At 41.3% G+C, this 17,872-nt stretch overlaps 1 protein-coding gene across 1 annotated transcript in view; it reads left to right on the top strand.

Moving 5' to 3' along the window:
- The window catches only part of LOC149160214 (syntaxin-71-like), a 347,967-nt gene that overhangs the window by 222,947 nt on the left and 107,148 nt on the right, over positions 1-17,872 (top strand). The window lies entirely within an intron of this gene.

Here is a 17,872-nt window from a genome sequence, read left to right as displayed (position 1 = left end):
TATGCCCTTACCTGTGATGCAGCAAAGGAAGGAGGGTCTTGTGGAAGGCAAGCCGCAGTCCTTTAGGTGACTGTTGGAGCACTTTTTAGGGCTGACTTATTTCTGACAAGTATGCCCTAACCAGTATTCAAAACTGCAGTCCTTGGTGCCAGAATTGCAACTTCATTGTGTCATCTTCATGGTGAAGATCTTTGATGTCAGATCTCCTATTTTGACAAGTCAGTATTGACTTCAAATCATTGTACTCTCTCTCTCTCTCTGCTAAACTATTGAAGAATATATAAGAAGAATTGATCAAGGGTTTCCCCACATTGGGGTTTGTCCTTGGCTGGTGCCACATCTTGTGTCCTCTTGTCTTGGCTTGTCCTCTACTGATTATGTTTATGTTCTATCTGCATTTTACTATCATGTTGATGTGATTGCTATGTATATTGGGCTAATAGAGAATTTGAAGTAAAATTGCTCTCAAGCATAGAACATACCATTGTTTCCTAAATTTAACATGGTATCAGAGCTAGGCTAGGACAAAGCCCAAGCAAGAGTGAGAGAAAGCAATCTCTAAGAGTTCGTTGACAAGCCTCCTTGACTCCTGCCAGTCTAAAGTATATTCAAGCATGATATGGGCTGGAATATTGAAAATGCAAATCCATATATTACAGTGATATGTCTTGATGAACATCTGAAGAATGTTGCATAAGGCTGGATACTGTAGCTGCAATGATTGCAAGGCATTAAATACTATTTGTTGACATGGCCCCTACACATGCTAATGCCAAGAAGCATACCTTGTTGAAACAAGTTAGGTAGACATGACAATAGATTCAAGGTTGAAGACTGAAGTACTGAAGGCTGAAGTGTAGAACTTGATGAAGTATAGACTACTTGTGTTGAGGGGATCAAATCATGTTTAATCGAGGACACTTCAGCCCTATTCAAAGGAACCCAAAGCTATCTTTTCAGCCCTCTCTTGATTGCACTCTATTGGCATGTAATCTGATCTCTGCATCAAAGCCACAGTGATGACAAACTTTCTGAAAGCTCGCATGCACAGAGATGTTATGTCACAAAATGATGATCACAAAAGTACAATCCTCTGGACACTCGCATGTCATAGCAAGAGAAGGTGCCACAGAGATTTGGTATGTATATTTCATTATTGAACAAATATATATTAATGTTTTTGTGACAGGACTGATCTCCAATGCTGGAAGGCATCTAAGGCCTTCCTATTCGACCATACTCTAGAAGAAAGGAAAACAGTCTATATTCAACTCATAAAGGACAGGCTTCAAAAGAATTAAAATTCTGAGTTTACTCCTACGTAAATACTCAGTCCGAAGTTGACTTTGAGGACACTTTGAGCATGAAATTGCACCCAACCTTTTACTCATTCCAGAGCATGAGGCCCAAGCTTCTCGAAGCAGTCTAGGTCTTCTGTTCTGTGTAGAATCTGTTGTAAAGAAAGAGGAACCGAGACACCAGTATCATGTACGTTTGGAATCAGTATGAGTTCCTGGGTGATAAATTCCATAAAGTGTGCCTTCATCTCATACATGGATTGACAACCATCTCTTATGTCAGTCAAGCTGACCTGTGAAATGTTATTTACTTACATCGGCAATATTTTTATTCATCAGCAAACTTTGGAGTACTACAAGCCTCAAGAAGTTTGGATCCTCCATTGGCTTATGAAATGAACCAAGGTGTATTGCACTGGGTCACCGATTCTAGGATCCAGCAGGTATTCACAGTCCCTCATCATTCCATGTCAAGCATCAGAACCTAGAGGGGAGAAGTCAGGTTCTCTTCATCTTGGAAGTACTTCAGTACATTAGCAATACCTCAACATGAAGCATGGAAGGTATTCAATGACAGAAGCATTGGCAATGGATCTTGTTCACAATCGAAGTTGTGAACAAGATGTGTAAGTTTATTTTGTCTTGCACACGACTTCTGATGAATTACAAGTTTTGGGAAGAATACAAACGGAATATCTTGGTTAGGAATGGCTTCGACATATCGTTCATTTCAACAGAAGATTTGAAACTGATATCTTTAATATAGCAGCACTGTTTATTCCTCGTGCAGTAGTTGATGTTATACTTCCTCAATTCAAAGGAAGATGATGAAATTCTGAAGTCACTTATCATGGTCATATGGATACAAATGGCTGGATGAGATCATCCTTATTGAGTAATTTCATGCATATGGCAGAAATCATTTAGCAATCTCATCGTTGAAAGACCATCTAACGTATGGCCTCAGAGGGAGCCATAGAGTATTTCAAGAAAGATAACCTTTCTTGAAAGAGCACCAGGAAGATGATGAAATTCTGAAGTCACTTATCTGGTGACTCTAAAAATGATATCCTTGTTACTTGAAAGGCAACATGTTTGGCTGACTTTGATGTATAGACTGAAGGATGAATAGCAGGATGCAGATGGCTTGATGGATATACCCTAAATAAGCATACATTTCCAATGTTTAAAGGGAGCCATGATGATTATTGAGATCCTCTCATGCAAAAGTGTTAAAATTGGCAACCAGGGCAAAACTTCATGTGGGTCATCTTATTCATGGCTAATAATAATTTTATTAGATTCCTCTCGTCGAGAGGTGTAGGATTGATATAAAGATCATCCAATTCCGATAAGTATTCATGGAGATATGAATTTATTTTGATTATGGAATTATTATCAAGCCGACCTACAACTCATGTAGGCTCAGAAGCCCAACAGTCGCATCTATTCACCCACCAACGTTGTGTATAAATATAAGAGGACTTTTCCTCATTTGGACTCACTCATCTCATCACATCTCTCTCTCTCTACTGCGCAGATATGAGTCTCTTCTCTATTGCGCTGAAATGGGTCTCTCTCTCACACATGTGAAGCCGAAAGCTGTTGAATTTGAAGCTGCAACTGCAGAAGTAAAGATTGACTTGCGTGGCCTAGAAGATCTCCTCTTTGGAACTGCGCTGTAGGTTCTTCTGAACCTCCTCTGAAATCCGCAACTTTTGGTGGTGGAATGAAGTCCATCCGATGAACGGTTTGCAAGATATCGACTGCCCTAGTTTGAAGCCGGAAACTGCTGAAATTGAAGCTGCAACTGCAGAAGTAAAGATTGACTTGCGTGGCCTAGAAGATCTCCTCTTTGGATCTGCGTTGTAGGTTCATCTGAACCTCCTCTGAAAGCCGCAACTTTTGGTGGTGGAATGAAGTCAATCCGATGAACGGTTTGCAAGATATCGACTGCCCTAGTTTGAAGCTGGAAACTGCTGAAACTGAAGCTGCAACTGCAGAAGTAAAGATTGACTTGCGTGGCCTAGAAGATCTCCTCATCTGAACTGCGCTGTAGGTTCATCTGAACCTCCTCTGGAAGCCGAAACTTTTGGTGGTGGAATGAAGTCAATCCGACAGTCGGTTTGTGAGATATGGTCTGCCCTAGTTTGATAATGAAGCCGCTAATGCTGATGCTGCTGATCTAGGGTTTGCTACTGCTGATATGAATCAGATTTATTGTACTATTTCTCTCTGATGAATTATTGAAGATAAAAGAAGATTTGATCAAAGGGTTTCCCACACATTGTGGGGTTTGTCCCTGGCTAGCCGCCATATCTTGTGTCTCTTGTCTTGGCTTGTTTTCTGTCGATCGTTTAATGTTCTATCTGCACTTTACTTTATGTACATGTGATTGCTAATCGGTGGAATATAATAAGAAAAAGAAGTAAACTGTTATAAGCATAGAACATACCATAACTTAACATGGTATTGGAGTTGAGGTGAAGACAAAGCCCGAGCAAGAGCAAGAGCAATCATCGAAGAGAATATTGGCAAGGCTATCCTAAAAGAACTATGGGGTCCTCAACACTCTTTCCTGCTGAAGACAAGCTCTGTGAGAAAGCTGACTATCACGGATGGAAGATGTCTATCGATCTAACCCTTGATAATCAAGGAGTGTTGGATCATGTGAGAGGCAATATTGTTGAGCCTCCATCAAATGCATCCGCTGCTGCCTGGAACAAATGAAAAAATGGAGAAATCAAAACAATAGAAGATCATTCGGGACTCTATCGACAAGCACTTGGTGGCCTACATCTCTGAACTGGACACCTCCAAGGAAATTTATGATAGACTGGTGAGTTTATTTAAAGTTAATGATGCAAATCAAGTTTTGTTTCTTAGAAATAAGCTGAGGGAAATCAAGAAGGGTAAAGATGAAAGTATGCAAGCATACTTCTTAAGAATCACCGAGATCAAGAACGATCTCCTATCTATTGGGGAAACTATTACCAGTGTTGTTAAAATCGTGATAAAATCGCGATTTTATCGGAAAATCGCGATTTTTTCCCTTTCCCGCTTAAATCGCGCATTTTTTTTATACCGATTTTTTCGGAAAAAATCGCGTTTTTTTGAAAAAATCGCGATTTTTTTCGAAAAAATCGCGATTTTTATGGAAAAAATCACAGGCCGTCGGGGCAACGGGCTTTTAATAGGCAAAAACCGATTTTTTTTATTTCATTATGCTGTCTGCGCGCGGAGGAGGAGAAGAAGAGGTGAGGGAGAGGAGCTGAAGGGTTTCCGTCGAATTTGGGAGCGAATCCAAGTGGTTTTAGGAGAAATCCAAGACAAGATCACCAATTTGTCCATAAAAAAGGTATGTAGATTAATTTTTTTTTGTTTTGCTTCTATAAAAACTTTGTTTTACATTGTTTTTCAACAATTTTTTGTAATTTTTCATTGATTTGGGATGGGTAATTTGTTATGACTATGAGAACCAATTTTTTATTTTTATTCTCATTTTTTTTAAACATTGTTTATTTTTTTTGAATTTTCATTGTTTTTTGGCGTTTGCCATTGGCATTTGGTTGGGTAACTTGGGTTTAGAAATTGGGATTTTGGAAATAATTAACTTGTAATTTTGTAAATGCTAAATTGTAATTTGTATTATGTAATCCTAAATTCCTATTTCCTAATCCTTATTTTTCCATAGGTTTGCAAATTCAAAATTCAAAAACAAACATGCCAAGGAAATTGGATCCTTTCTGGGAATATGGTGAACCTAAAACTCCGAATGATAGACAAAACTTGTATTGCAAGTTGTGTGGAAAGGAAATATTCGGGGGGGTGTACAGGTTGAAGTTCCACCTTGCACAAATCCCTGGACATGATGTGGGGCCCTGTCGAAATACAACTGCTGAAATTATCCAAAAAGCCATGAGAGCATTGGGAGAATTAGAGCACACTAGAGAGGCCAAAGAAGAACTCAAAAGGCAACTAAAAAGGTCAGCTGAAGGAAGTGGGCCAAGTGGCACTGGTTCTACTGCAGCGTCAGTCAATCCGGTAGCTGCATCATCATATTTTGTTCCTCGAACCACACCTGGTTCACAACCAACTATTGGTTCAATGCTAAAAAGAACTGAAAAAGAACAAGCTGACAAGTTGATGACAAAATTTCTCCTCTGGAGTAATATTCCTTTCAGCATTATAAGGAATAATCCATTTTTCCAACCTACTGTTGATGCTATTGCCAGTGTTGGCCCGGGGTACAAAATCCCTTCTCTTCATGATTTCAGAGGCCGGCTTCTTCAAGATGAAAAGCGTGACTGCACCCAAAGATTGGAGGATTTTAGGGCATCATGGGCACAAACAGGATGCACTGTTATGTCAGATGGTTGGACTGACCAAAAGGGAAGAACCCTTATAAACTTCTTGGTTAGTTGTCCCAAGGGGACTATGTTTATCAAATCTATTGATGCAACTCATCAAATCAAAGATGCAAGAACTTTATGTGATTTGCTGGATGTGTTTATTTTGGAGGTGGGTGCAGAAAATGTTGTCCAAGTCATAACGGACAATGCTGCAAATTATGTTGCTGCTGGTAGAATGCTTATGGACAGGCATCCTACTTTATTTTGGACACCTTGTGCTGCCCATTGTATTGATTTGATGTTAGAGGACATAGGGAAAATTTCCTTTGTCAAAGAGGTTGTTGACTCATCAAAAAGCATCAAAAAATTTATTTACAATCACACATCTGTGCTTAGCTTGATGAGAAAATGCACCAACAACAAAGAGTTGGTGCGCCGCCCCATTACACGGTTTGCGACGAGTTTCATATCTCTTCAATCCCTCTTGAATTCTATGTGGGATTTGAAGAGAATGTTTCTTTCAGAGGAGTGGCGTGCTTCGTCAATGAGCCGCAAACCAGAAGGAGAGGCCGTCTGCAGACTAGTTTCATACCAGGAAGACTTCTGGGCGGGAGTGCAGGAGGTGTGCGCTGTTACAGAACCTTTGGTAAAGGTTCTTCAGTTGGTTGATGGTGAGAAGCCCGCAATGGGCTATTTGTATGAAGCCATGGACATGGCCAAAGAAGCCATTCGGTCCTACTATGATGATAAGGGAGATGATGGGTTTCAGAGACAACTCCTTCTATGGGAAGTCATTGATGAGCGATGGAACAACACACTCCATCGTCCCATTCATGTTGCTGGGCTTTTCCTGAACCCTGCATTTTCTTATGCATGTGGGTTTGATTTTGATGTTGAGGTCGTGGAAGGATTATTAACCTGTGTCCAGAAGATGGTGAGATCTCCAGAAGAACGTATGGAGATCTCTAGACAAATTGAGACATATAAGTTGTCAGGTGGCACATTTGGCTTTGAGATGGCTGTCATTGATAGGACGATTAAAATGCCAGGCATTTTTTAGTTTGTACTTTGTAACTTTGTTTCAAATTTCATTGTCTCTTCAAATTCCATTTTTTTCTTATGTTTATTTAAAATTTTATTTGTAATTTTGTTGTAGACGCATGGTGGAAGATGTATGGTGTCAGAGTACCCCTTTTGCAAAAGCTTGCCGTAAGCATCCTCAGCCAAACATGCAGCTCCTCGGGATGTGAGCGCAATTGGAGTGTATTTGAAAAAATACACAACAAGAAGCGCAATAGGTTAACACTTAAACATTTAAAATATTGCAAATTTCCAAATAAATTTTTGAATTCATTAAAGTTTTAAACAATATTTTTTTTATAATATTAATTATTAATTATTATTTCATGAACTTTGTACAGGTTGGAGTCCCATAGACTTAATGACATGGTCTATGTCTACTACAATCTTCGATTGTGGGTGAGACAACTAGAGAAGACACCTGATACGGAAGCCATCTCATTGGATGGGATTGACACCACTGCTGAATGGAGGGTTGAGACCGAGAGGCCTCTCATGGATCCCACTGATGATTGGTTAGTGCAGGATGAGGGGGAGGAGGAGGGGGAGGAGGAGGAGCAGGAGCAGGAGCAGGAGGAGGAGCAGGTGGAGGAGGAGGAGCAGGAGGAGGAGGTGACACCGCCTACCCGGGCTACCACTACCACCAGTAGAGGACGTGGTCTCCGTCCACCTCAGCCTCTTGTAGCTGCTACTACTAGTTCTTCAGCTTCTAGAGCATGTCAGACTCCACTGCCATTTCCACCAGCACAGGCACCAGCTTCTACATCTAGAGGGAAAGAGAAAGTTGTGCCATTTTCTCGCAAGAGGGGCAGAGGAAATCAATAGGATTAGACTTTCATTTTATTGTATATGACATTATGACATGATGAGATACATTATCATATTTTTTGTTGATATTTTGAGGCTGAGTTGGGACTCAGGACTTACTATTCAGGACATGATTCAATGTTATGTGTGATTTTAGCGCTAGAAATGATATTAAACATCTTATATATTAGTTTTTTTATCATATTTATGTGTCAATGTATTTATTTTATGTTGTAGATGGTTTAGATATTAAAAAAATTGAAAAAAAATGAAAAAAAATGAAAAAAAATGAATATTTTTGTGCCAAACGCTTTTTTCCCGCTTTTAACGATTTTTTCCGCTTTTTTCCCGGCGCCGATTAAATCCCGCTCGCGCTTTTAACAACATTGACTATTACTGACAGAGAAATGGCACTTATAACTCTTTGAGGATTGCCATTTGAATGGTATGTGTTCAGGACTACTCTTTTGAACTATAATGTAATTCCTAGTTTCGAGGAATTAATGGCTAGATGCATTCAAGAAGAAACAAGGGAAGAAGTGCAAGAAATGCCCATGCCTAAAGGTCCTCCTGCTGCCTTTTTCTTCTCATGCTAAGAAAAGAAATAATTCTGGGTCTAAATCAAAAGGAAAGGCTGGACCTAAGGGTGGAAGAAATGGATGATGTTACATCTGCGATAAAGCAGGTCACTATGCAAGGGAGTGCCCTGATAGAAAGGACTCACACCGGGACAATGATCAAAATCCCTCTAATGGCAAATCAAAGGAATGACAAATTCAACAGCAAAGGTAAGAGGAGAGCTGGGGATCGAGGAAGATGACAACCATTCAAGAAGGCTAGAAAGTCCAGGATGTATTAAATGCACCTGACCTCAAAAAGAACCTAGTGTCCATCTCGGCAATGGAAGACAAAGGCTACAAGGTAACCTTAAGCAATGGCAAGGTATGTATATGGAAATGCCTTTACTCTTGGGTTTAGTGTTGATTCATCATATCAGGTCGATGGAAGTCCGCTAGGTGTCATGTCTTGTGACACAACTCTTCAGTCCGAACTTTGGCATCAGAGGTTTGCCCACCTTCATTACAAAGCTCTACTTGGTGTAAAACAAATGGTGACAGGGATGCCCGAATTCCAAGTAGAGAAAGAAGGTATATGTCCGGGATGTGTCGAAGGAAAGCTCAAAAGGGGACTGTTCCCCTCAAGCCAAAGCAAGACCTCCGATGTGTTACAGTTGGTTCACTCAGGCATATCTGAGGCTGGCATTAAGAGGGAGACTACTACACCACATACTCTTGAGCAGAATGGTGTGGCGGGAAGGAAGAACCACACGATGATAGAAGTTGTCCGGGCCATGCTACATGATCAAAGACTTCCAAAGTTTCTATGGGCTGAAACTACAATCACCGTCGTATATGTACAAAATCGATGCCCTCATCAAGCATTGGGTTCCTAAACTCCTGAAGAAATGTTCACCACCGGTCAAAGGGAAGTCGTGATTAGTCATGATGTCACCTTTGACAAAGATATGGCTCTTAGCAAGGTGGACAATCTGCTGACTTTGAGTAGCTCTTAAGAAGCTGACACTAGGGAACCGAAAGAAAAGGATGATGAATCAATGCCTGATGTAGAATAACCCATGGATTCGATTGATCCTCATTCACATGAGCCTTCCTCTTCTAGGAAGAGGCCTTCATGGCTTAGGGGGATACTTGATGATGCTGAAGGACATGTTGCACCCTGAGGAACCTTCCATCAAAGTAAGAAACTTAACAGGTATCAGGGATACCTGACCATCATGAGCACGATCATACAAAATGAACCTTCATCATTCTCAGATGTCATCAAGCATTAACTATGGAAGGATGCTATGACCATAGAATATGAGTCTATTATGGAGAATGATGTCTGGGAAGTAGTTCCCAGACCCTGGACAAGACAATTGTTACTTCAAAATGGCTTTACAAGATAAAGCATGCAGCAAATGGAAGTATGGAAAAGTATAAGGTTCATTTTGTTGCTCGTGGTTTATCCCAGAAGGGAGGTATAGACTATGATATTTGCACCTGTTGCCAGATATACGACCATCCGCTTGATCATAGCCCTTGTGGTTTCACAAGGATGGAACCTACATCAGATGGATGTTAAGACTGAGTTCTTGCATGGTTCTATCAAAGAAGAGGTCTATGTGGAGCAACCTAAAGGATTTGAGATTTATGATTGAAAATCTCATGTATGCAGGTTGAAGAAGGCTCTCTATGGGCTGAAGCAAGTACCCCGAGCATGGTATGAGAGGATCGATAGCTACTTGATGGAGCTGGGATTCACTAGGAGTGAAGCTGATCCTAACCTTTACTTTAAGGTTGAAGATGACAAGCCTCTCATACTGGTGTTGTATGTGGATGTCCTATTTCTAACAGGTGCAAACCCTCTCATTCAAAAATGTTAGAGGGAGATGGCTTTTGAATTTGAAATAAAGGACCAAGGACTTGAAGTGTGGCAGAAGCCAAGGGAAATTTTCCTATCTCAAGGAAAAAATGTGGTAAATATATTGGAAAGATTCGGTATGATGGACTGCAAGCCTGTGACTACCTCGAGGATCTTAACTTTTAGAAGTTATATGGTAGTGATGTCGGACCAGACTTGGGAAATGCCTCTGAGTTTCAAAAACTCATTCGCATTGATGTTCTTGGTGAACCTCCGTCCGAACATATGTTTTGCAGTTAGCATTGTGAGCTCATATTTGGTTGGGCCTCATTGGATTGATGCCAAGAATCTTCTGAGATGTCTTCAGGACACAATCTCTCATGGATTAAGATACACTGGCGGAGATGTGAGACTACTTGGATATACTGATGTTGATTGGGTAGGCAGTGTGGTGGACCGTAAGAGCACTTCCGGGTACTGTTTCACCTTGGGATCTTCTTCGATATCCTGGATGAGCAGGAAGCAGAAGTCGGTAGCTTTGAGCGCCGCCGAAGCAGGATATATTGTTGCTAGCATAACCTCGTGTGAGGCAGTCTGGTTGCGAAAGCTCTTCAGTGAGCTGTTTGGATTTACATTGGATACCACTGCGATTCTCTGTAACAACCAGAGGTGGGATTCGATTATTGAGGAATCCCGTATTCGTCAATTGCTCTAGCAGATAGACATCATCTGGGATATGGTAAGTTGATGAGCAAGGAAGCTCCATCATATTAAGATGATGTACAGGTTGATACACCTTGTCAAAGCCCCGAGGAAAGATCTAATCTGTGATTTTCCAAAACGACTTGGAGTCGGCAAGAAACCTTTGTACAAGGGTCCTGCATGTTGCATACATTGAGCTCTGGGAGATCTAAGGGCTTGCGGTTCCTACTGGAGCAACATATGACCACAGGGTGACTCACCCTCCCCTGGTGGTGCACACTGGAACAAGACGATTCACTCTCTTGTGGGACAAGATGATTCGCTCTCTTGTGGAACAGGATGATTCGCTCTCTTGTGTAGCAGGATGATTAGTTCTCCTGTGAGGCCTGGATTGATGTGTTCTCCATTGCAGCCTGGATTGATGTGTTCTCCACGACAATTGTAGCAGGATTGATGTGTTCTCCTGTGAGGCCTGGATTGATGTGTTCTCCATGGCAATTGTAGCGGGATTGATGTGTTCTCCTGTGAGGCCTGGATTGATGTGTTCTCCATGGAAATTGTAGCAGGATTGATGTGTTCTCCTGTGAGGACAGGATTGATTAGTTCTCCTGTCGAGGCATCCTACCCATGCAGTCTGGGACTCATGGGAAGTGTTAGCGCTTGAAATTTCACCTCAGGCTGAGAAAGGTAAACCTCAAGGCAACATCAAACCATTTAGCCTCGTAGCTAGCCCTACGGGGCAGGAGAAGGCTCTCTCCGGTCTATCTCGGTAAAATCTTCAATGGATGAGATGACCAATATGTTAACACTGATTTTAGGCTAGTAAACTGATCAAAAAGGTTGATTTGGGATTTTTAGGGTTTTTGGTGGCAAATTGAGGGGATGGCAATTTTGGGTGCGGGGATTGGACACAGTTTCTGCAGGGGGTTCCTTGGGGCGAGGTAGGAGACAACGTTGATGCCTTTAACTGAGGTGAATGGTCAGGAATGAAAGATGAGGAGCTAAAGAGAGCAAACAATCACTTTGAATTCTCTTTAGACAGAAGAAAACATTGAAATTAAACAAACTTAAAAGCAAAGCATGGCAAGCATGAATTCTTACTTTAACACTTCATTTGTTTAATGTGCAGAAGTAAAAGAAAGGAAATGAATCACATAACAAGCTTACAAGAACATTGAGAAACACACCATCAACACATGAGTCCACAAGAATCCCAAAGAGGACTGCAAAACCCTGGTCTTCCTTAGCCAAAAATTGCAGAGATACAGTGAAATAATACAATGATAGCTTTTCCCTCAAGAGTCCAATCATGAAAATGAGCAAAAAAGTACATAATATAGATGATCTAACCTCTTTCCCTGCCTCCATGGGTCGAGCTCACTATCCTAGGAGCTGTTTCAACCACTTCTAAACTAAGCACTACAAACTAGGCAGTCAAAACAACTTGCCTCTATAAGCTAGGAAACCAATTCATTCATTTAATATTTACCCTTTTCATGAATGAATCTTCTAGAAGTGTTACATAAGAGTAAAAGTGTCTTAAAAGTACAATAATTACATCAAAGAGAATCATAATTCACCCCAAAAAGTCAAACTAGGTCAAACTGCGTTTTTCTGAGTTGTACAGTGCATTTTGGAATAATCTGCCTGACGGTTCGCGCGCCTTTGGAGCCACTTTTGGTGCACTTGCAGGTGTCCAAATTGGGCAAGAGTAGGCTTGTTGGAAAGGTCTGTGAGTCTACTTTCCAACCCAACTGGAATTTTTAAATTTGGAGTTCATTTGCCCTGTCAAAAATCAAATCTCCCAAGACTTCTTTCTGCAATTCAAAAAAGTGGCAGAAAGTCATTTTTTGCTAGTTTTTTGACTTTCTGGAGGCCCAAAACTTCACCAAATCTCAAGTCCATCCATGAGCATGTGTAACTTTGTATGACAAATCTGGAAATGCTGTTTTTGTCAAATGGAGTTGCCATGATGAAGGGTCGCGCGGGGGGTGAGACCCGTTAATGGAGAAAACCTGTGTTTGGCATAAAAAATTCACAAATGACAAAATTTTCTCCAAATTTCTTGAAATTTGGGCTGGGAGTCCCCAATCAAGTACCATGCTCAGTCAAAGAGGCTTTGGCCAAAATTTGGAGTGGATCGGGCGTTTTCCTTCGTTTTTGTGCTTTGGCCAACCGTCCTTGGAGCACCTTCGTTCTCGCCGGTATTTTTGACATTTCTTTAAAACCATGACACCTGTGCAAAAAGTGAAGGAGGTTTTTCTTCCTTGGCATGTTGTGGACAAAAACGTTTCTCAGTTTTCCAAAATTCATCTTTTATTGCTCTGGAACATCATTTGAGTGCGACTTGTCCCGATGTGTGAAACAAGGAATTTTGTCGAAATGGAGCGAAATGAAGGGGATAGGGGGCTTCTAAATTCTTGGGGAAATTTTTGGGAGTGGGGAGGGATGTTAGGAAGCAGGGGAAAGTGGAATCTTAGAGATTGAGCGAGGGAAAGGGGTCCAAAAGGGTAAAACACAGGCCAAACCTAGAAAATTGCCAGGTTGTAGCTAGAAACTAGGGTTTGTGCAAAAATGAGGATTTCGGCGGATCTAAGGGATGGGAAGAATTTAATAAGGTACTTTAAGGATAGGGGAAGGTGTATGAACATCAGGATACAAGTTTTGCCGGTGACTTGACCGTCCAAGAGAAATTGGCTTTCAAAACCCTAGGAGAGGGAAATGACCTTGCCAAGGCACAACTGAAGCATGAACAAGGTGTACAATGACCCAATGGAACCTAATATGATGATAGCAACCCTCTGAATGATGATAGGCTCAGCTGAATGATGACATGGACTGACATTTGGACAACTTTGAAAAGTGTGAAAGCAAACCCTAGACCTAATGCCTAGTGACCAAATTGGCAACTAGGGCCAAACTCCAAGTGGGTTATCTTATTTCTGGCAGCTGATATTTTTATTGGATCCCTCTCGTCGAGAGGTGTAGGATTGATCCAAAGATCATCCGATTCCGATAAGTATTTATGGAGATATGAATTTATTTTGTTTATGTAATTATAGTCAAGCCGACCAGCTCTTATGTAGGCTCTAGAAGCCCAACCGACGTGTCTATTCATCATCCTCATTTTGGTATAAATAGATGAGGATTTGATATCATTTGCACACACGTATTCTTGAGGTGATCTCCTCTCCACGTCTGGTTTTTTGGAGGAGAGAACCAAAAGAATACGCTGGCCTAAGAAGGAGCCCTAGCTGCAGATGATGCCCTAGATGATCCAACGCAGTCAATTACTTATACGCTATTCAGGAGGAGACCTTATACGCTGTACATGGAGACTTTATACGCTGCTCTTATCCGTTGTCCTAGAAGCGGTCCTAAAGGAGAGTGGGACGCAGTCACCTAAAGATCATGCATTCGCAATAAGGAGGAGACGTAGCTGCAGGAAAGAGATCTATTATACAGCTGAAAGAGAACTCTAGCTGCTGTCCAAAGGTACTCTAGTTGCAGGTCTAAAGAGAGTCTTAGACGCAGATATGAAGGTGCTTTAGAAGCCCTACTCGCAGTAATAAGGAGCCCTTGATCCACCGTTCAGATATGCTCCTATCTGCAGCTAGCCGCAGTCAAATAAAGGCTGCTATACACAGTCAAAAGCTGGCCTCATTTAGGTGTTACTACTCGCTGTCAAGAGGAATATAAATTCACTGTTTTAAGTGATCCAAATCCGCAGTTAATGATGGATCTAATGTGCCCTAATCACAGCAAGATGTCATTGATATAAACTTGGATTGCTATTCGGTTCAACCAACTACAGATCAGATCCTCGCACTTCTCTCTGAAATTTCGGGTGAGCATTGGTTACAGGTATACGCAGTCAAGGAGAGACGGACTTCTCATATCCGCAAACAGAAGAAGATTCACATTAGGGCTTGACTGCACCTCGGTTGGGCAGTAGGTGCAGGCATGACCAGATCTCAGGTACATGAACTAATTCGATGAGGACGCAACATTAACCAAGGTCTGGAGTAGGTTCCATTCTCAGCATACCTGTAGGTGCAGTCTAGATGATTCTCGGATCTCATACTTTGTAGATCTCGGATGGATGAAGGAGAAAGGACTGCGGATAAGGTTACAACATTAGCATGAAGTCTGTGCTATTAATCTCGACATATACAGAAGTATTTTTGTGCCCTTACTATCCTCACTGTCTGGGTCTAATGGAGATCATAGTAATGTTGTAGTTGCTATCTCAGTCTCAGCATTGATGTGATCATGTTGGAGAGTATTTAAGTGATGACTGTGTCTACCACACTCTAAGCATAATCTACAGTGATAGAATGGCATACCTGTAGCAGCCATATGACAATGAATAGCAGTGATAGAATGTCATCTGTTAAGGCAGCAACATGATGATGATGCACATTAGTATGGGCAGCATGAAGTTGAAAGATGGTCATGGATATGAAGGGCAGCATGATGATGGATAAGATCATGGACATGAGCAACGTGATTAGTGAAGTATGGTGCAGTATGAGTGGTACAACAAGAGAACCAGATGCAGCGCGATGATAGGTGAAGGAGTCACCTTGGAGAATCAGTTGAAGCAGAATGTCTTCAACTGATTTCATTATAGAAGATGATCTATGCTTAGATCTAGACAAGTCAAAGTGTTGACTTCTGTTGTAATTGTACTCTCTCTCTCTCTCTTTCTCTGCTGAATTTTGAAGATAAAAGAAGATTTGATCAAAGGGTTTCCCCACACGTTGTGGGGTTTGTCCCTGGCTCGCGCCATATCTTGTGTCCTCCTGTCTTGGCTTGTCTTCTGCATATTATATTTATGTTCTATCTGCAGTTTATCGTAATGCTGATGTGATTGCTAACTGTGAAAATTTAAATAAATTGCTCTAGCATAGAACATACCTAATCTTAACATTGAGACTGGTCTGGGACCAGTGGTACATACTCTGAGACTGACTTTGAGTCAGTATGATACATCCTCGATCATTTCTTCTTCTTCATAAGTCAGACAAAAGCAGAGTAGAACAGAACAATGCAAGAGCATAGTAGAATAGAACAAAACAGTACAGATCAGTGTAGGGCAGAACAAGACAAAGCAGAACAGGCAAAATAGAGCAGAGCAGGGCAAGGGTCAGGCTGTACAAGGAAGTGCATTTGATGGATGAATAGTAACGACCGATAGACAGATTGCAGATGAAGTTCTCCATGGTTGAGAGGGAGTGTTAAAATTGGCAACCAGGGCAAAACTTCATGTGGGTCATCTTATTCATGGCTAATAATATTTTTATTAGATTCCTCTCGTCGAGAGGTGTAGGATTGATATAAAGATCATCCAATTCCGATAAGTATTCATGGAGATATGAATTTATTTTGATTATGGAATTATTATCAAGCCGACCTACAACTCATGTAGGCTCAGAAGCCCAACAGTCGCATCTATTAACCCACCAACGTTGTGTATAAATATAAGAGGACTTTTCCTCATTTGGACTCACTCATCTCATCACATCTCTCTCTCTTTACTGCGCAGATATGAGTCTCTTCTCTACTGCGCTGAAATGGGTCTCTCTCTCACACGTGAAGTCGAAAGCTGTTGAATTTGAAGCTGCAACTGCAGAAGTAAAGATTGACTTGCGTGGCCTAGAAGATCTCCTCTTTGGAACTGCGCTGTAGGTTCATCTGAACCTCCTCTGAAATCCACAACTTTTGGTGGTGGAACGAAGTCAATCCGATGAACGATTTGCAAGATATCGACTGCCCTAGTTTGAAGCCGGAAATTGCTGAAACTGAAGCTGCAACTGCAAAAGTAAAGATTGACTTGTGTGGCCTAGAAGATCTCCTCTTTGGAACTGCGTTGTAGGTTCATCTGAACCTCCTCTGAAAGCCGCAACTTTTGGTGGTGGAATGAAGTCAATCCGATGAACGGTTTGCAAGATATCGACTGCCCTAGTTTGAAGCTAGAAACTGCTGAAACTGAAGCTGCAACTGCAGAAGTAAAGATTGACTTGCGTGGCCTAGAAGATCTCCTCATCTGAACTGCGCTATAGGTTCATCTGAACCTCCTCTGGAAGCCGAAACTTTTGGTGGTGGAATGAAGTCAATCCGATGGTCGGTTTGTGAGATATGGTCTGCCCTAGTTTGATAATGAAGCCGCTAATGCTGATGCTGCTGATCTAGGGTTTGCTACTGCTGATATGAATCAGATTTATTGTACTATTTCTCTCTGCTGAATTATTGAAGATAAAAGAAGATTTGATCAAAGGGTTTCCCACACATTGTGGGGTTTGTCCCTGGCTAGCCGCCATATCTTGTGTCTCTTGTCTTGGCTTGTTTTCTGTCGATTGTTTAATGTTCTATCTGCACTTTACTTTATGTACATGTGATTGCTAATCGGTGGAATATGATAAGAAAAAGAAGTAAATTGTTATAAGCATAGAACATACCATAACTTAACAAAAAGGGAGTTGACATCTGAATTTGAGATGAAGGATCTAGGCACTACTTCCTAGGATTGAAGGTCTGGCAAAAGCCAGGAGAAATTTTCTTATCTCAAGAAATATATGTTGTAAAGATATTGGAAAGATTCAGATGGTTGACTGACCTGTGACTACCCCGATGGAACTTAACCTCAAGAAGTGTTGTCGGATCGGAATTGGGAAATGCTTTTGAGTATCGTCAACTCATAGGAGCACTGATGTTCTTGGTGAACTCCTGTCCGGACATATGCTTTGCAGTTAGCACATTGAGCCAATATATGGTTGAGCCTCATCATATACATTGTTTGATGCCAAGAATCTTTAGAGATATCTTCGGGGCACAATCACTCACGGACTGAGATACACTACTGAAGATGTAAAGCTGTATGGTTATTCTGATACTGATTGGGCTAGCAGTGTGGTGGATCGCAAGAAGCACTTCTGGGTGTTGTTTTTCTTTGGATTTTGCTTTGATATCATGGATGAGTAGGAAGCAAAAATCGGTTGCCTTCGAGCATCGTTGAGGTCGAATACATAGTTGCTAGTATAGCCTCCTATGAAGCTGTCTGATTGAGGAAGCTCTTCAGTGAGTTGTCTGGACATATGCTGGATACCACTGTGATCTGTTGTGACAACTAGAGTGGGACCCGATTATCAGAGAATCCAGTGATTCATGATCGCTCCAAGCATATAGATATCAGCTACCACCTTATCC

This window comes from Pinus tabuliformis, chromosome 5_2 (genome assembly GCF_031772625.1).
Source record: "Pinus tabuliformis cultivar Carrire ecotype Pingquan chromosome 5_2, CPIR1, whole genome shotgun sequence".
NCBI lineage: Eukaryota > Viridiplantae > Streptophyta > Pinopsida > Pinales > Pinaceae > Pinus > Pinus tabuliformis.
The sequence above is the reverse complement of the archived record's forward strand: the minus strand, read 5'-3'. Positions and strand labels throughout refer to the sequence as shown.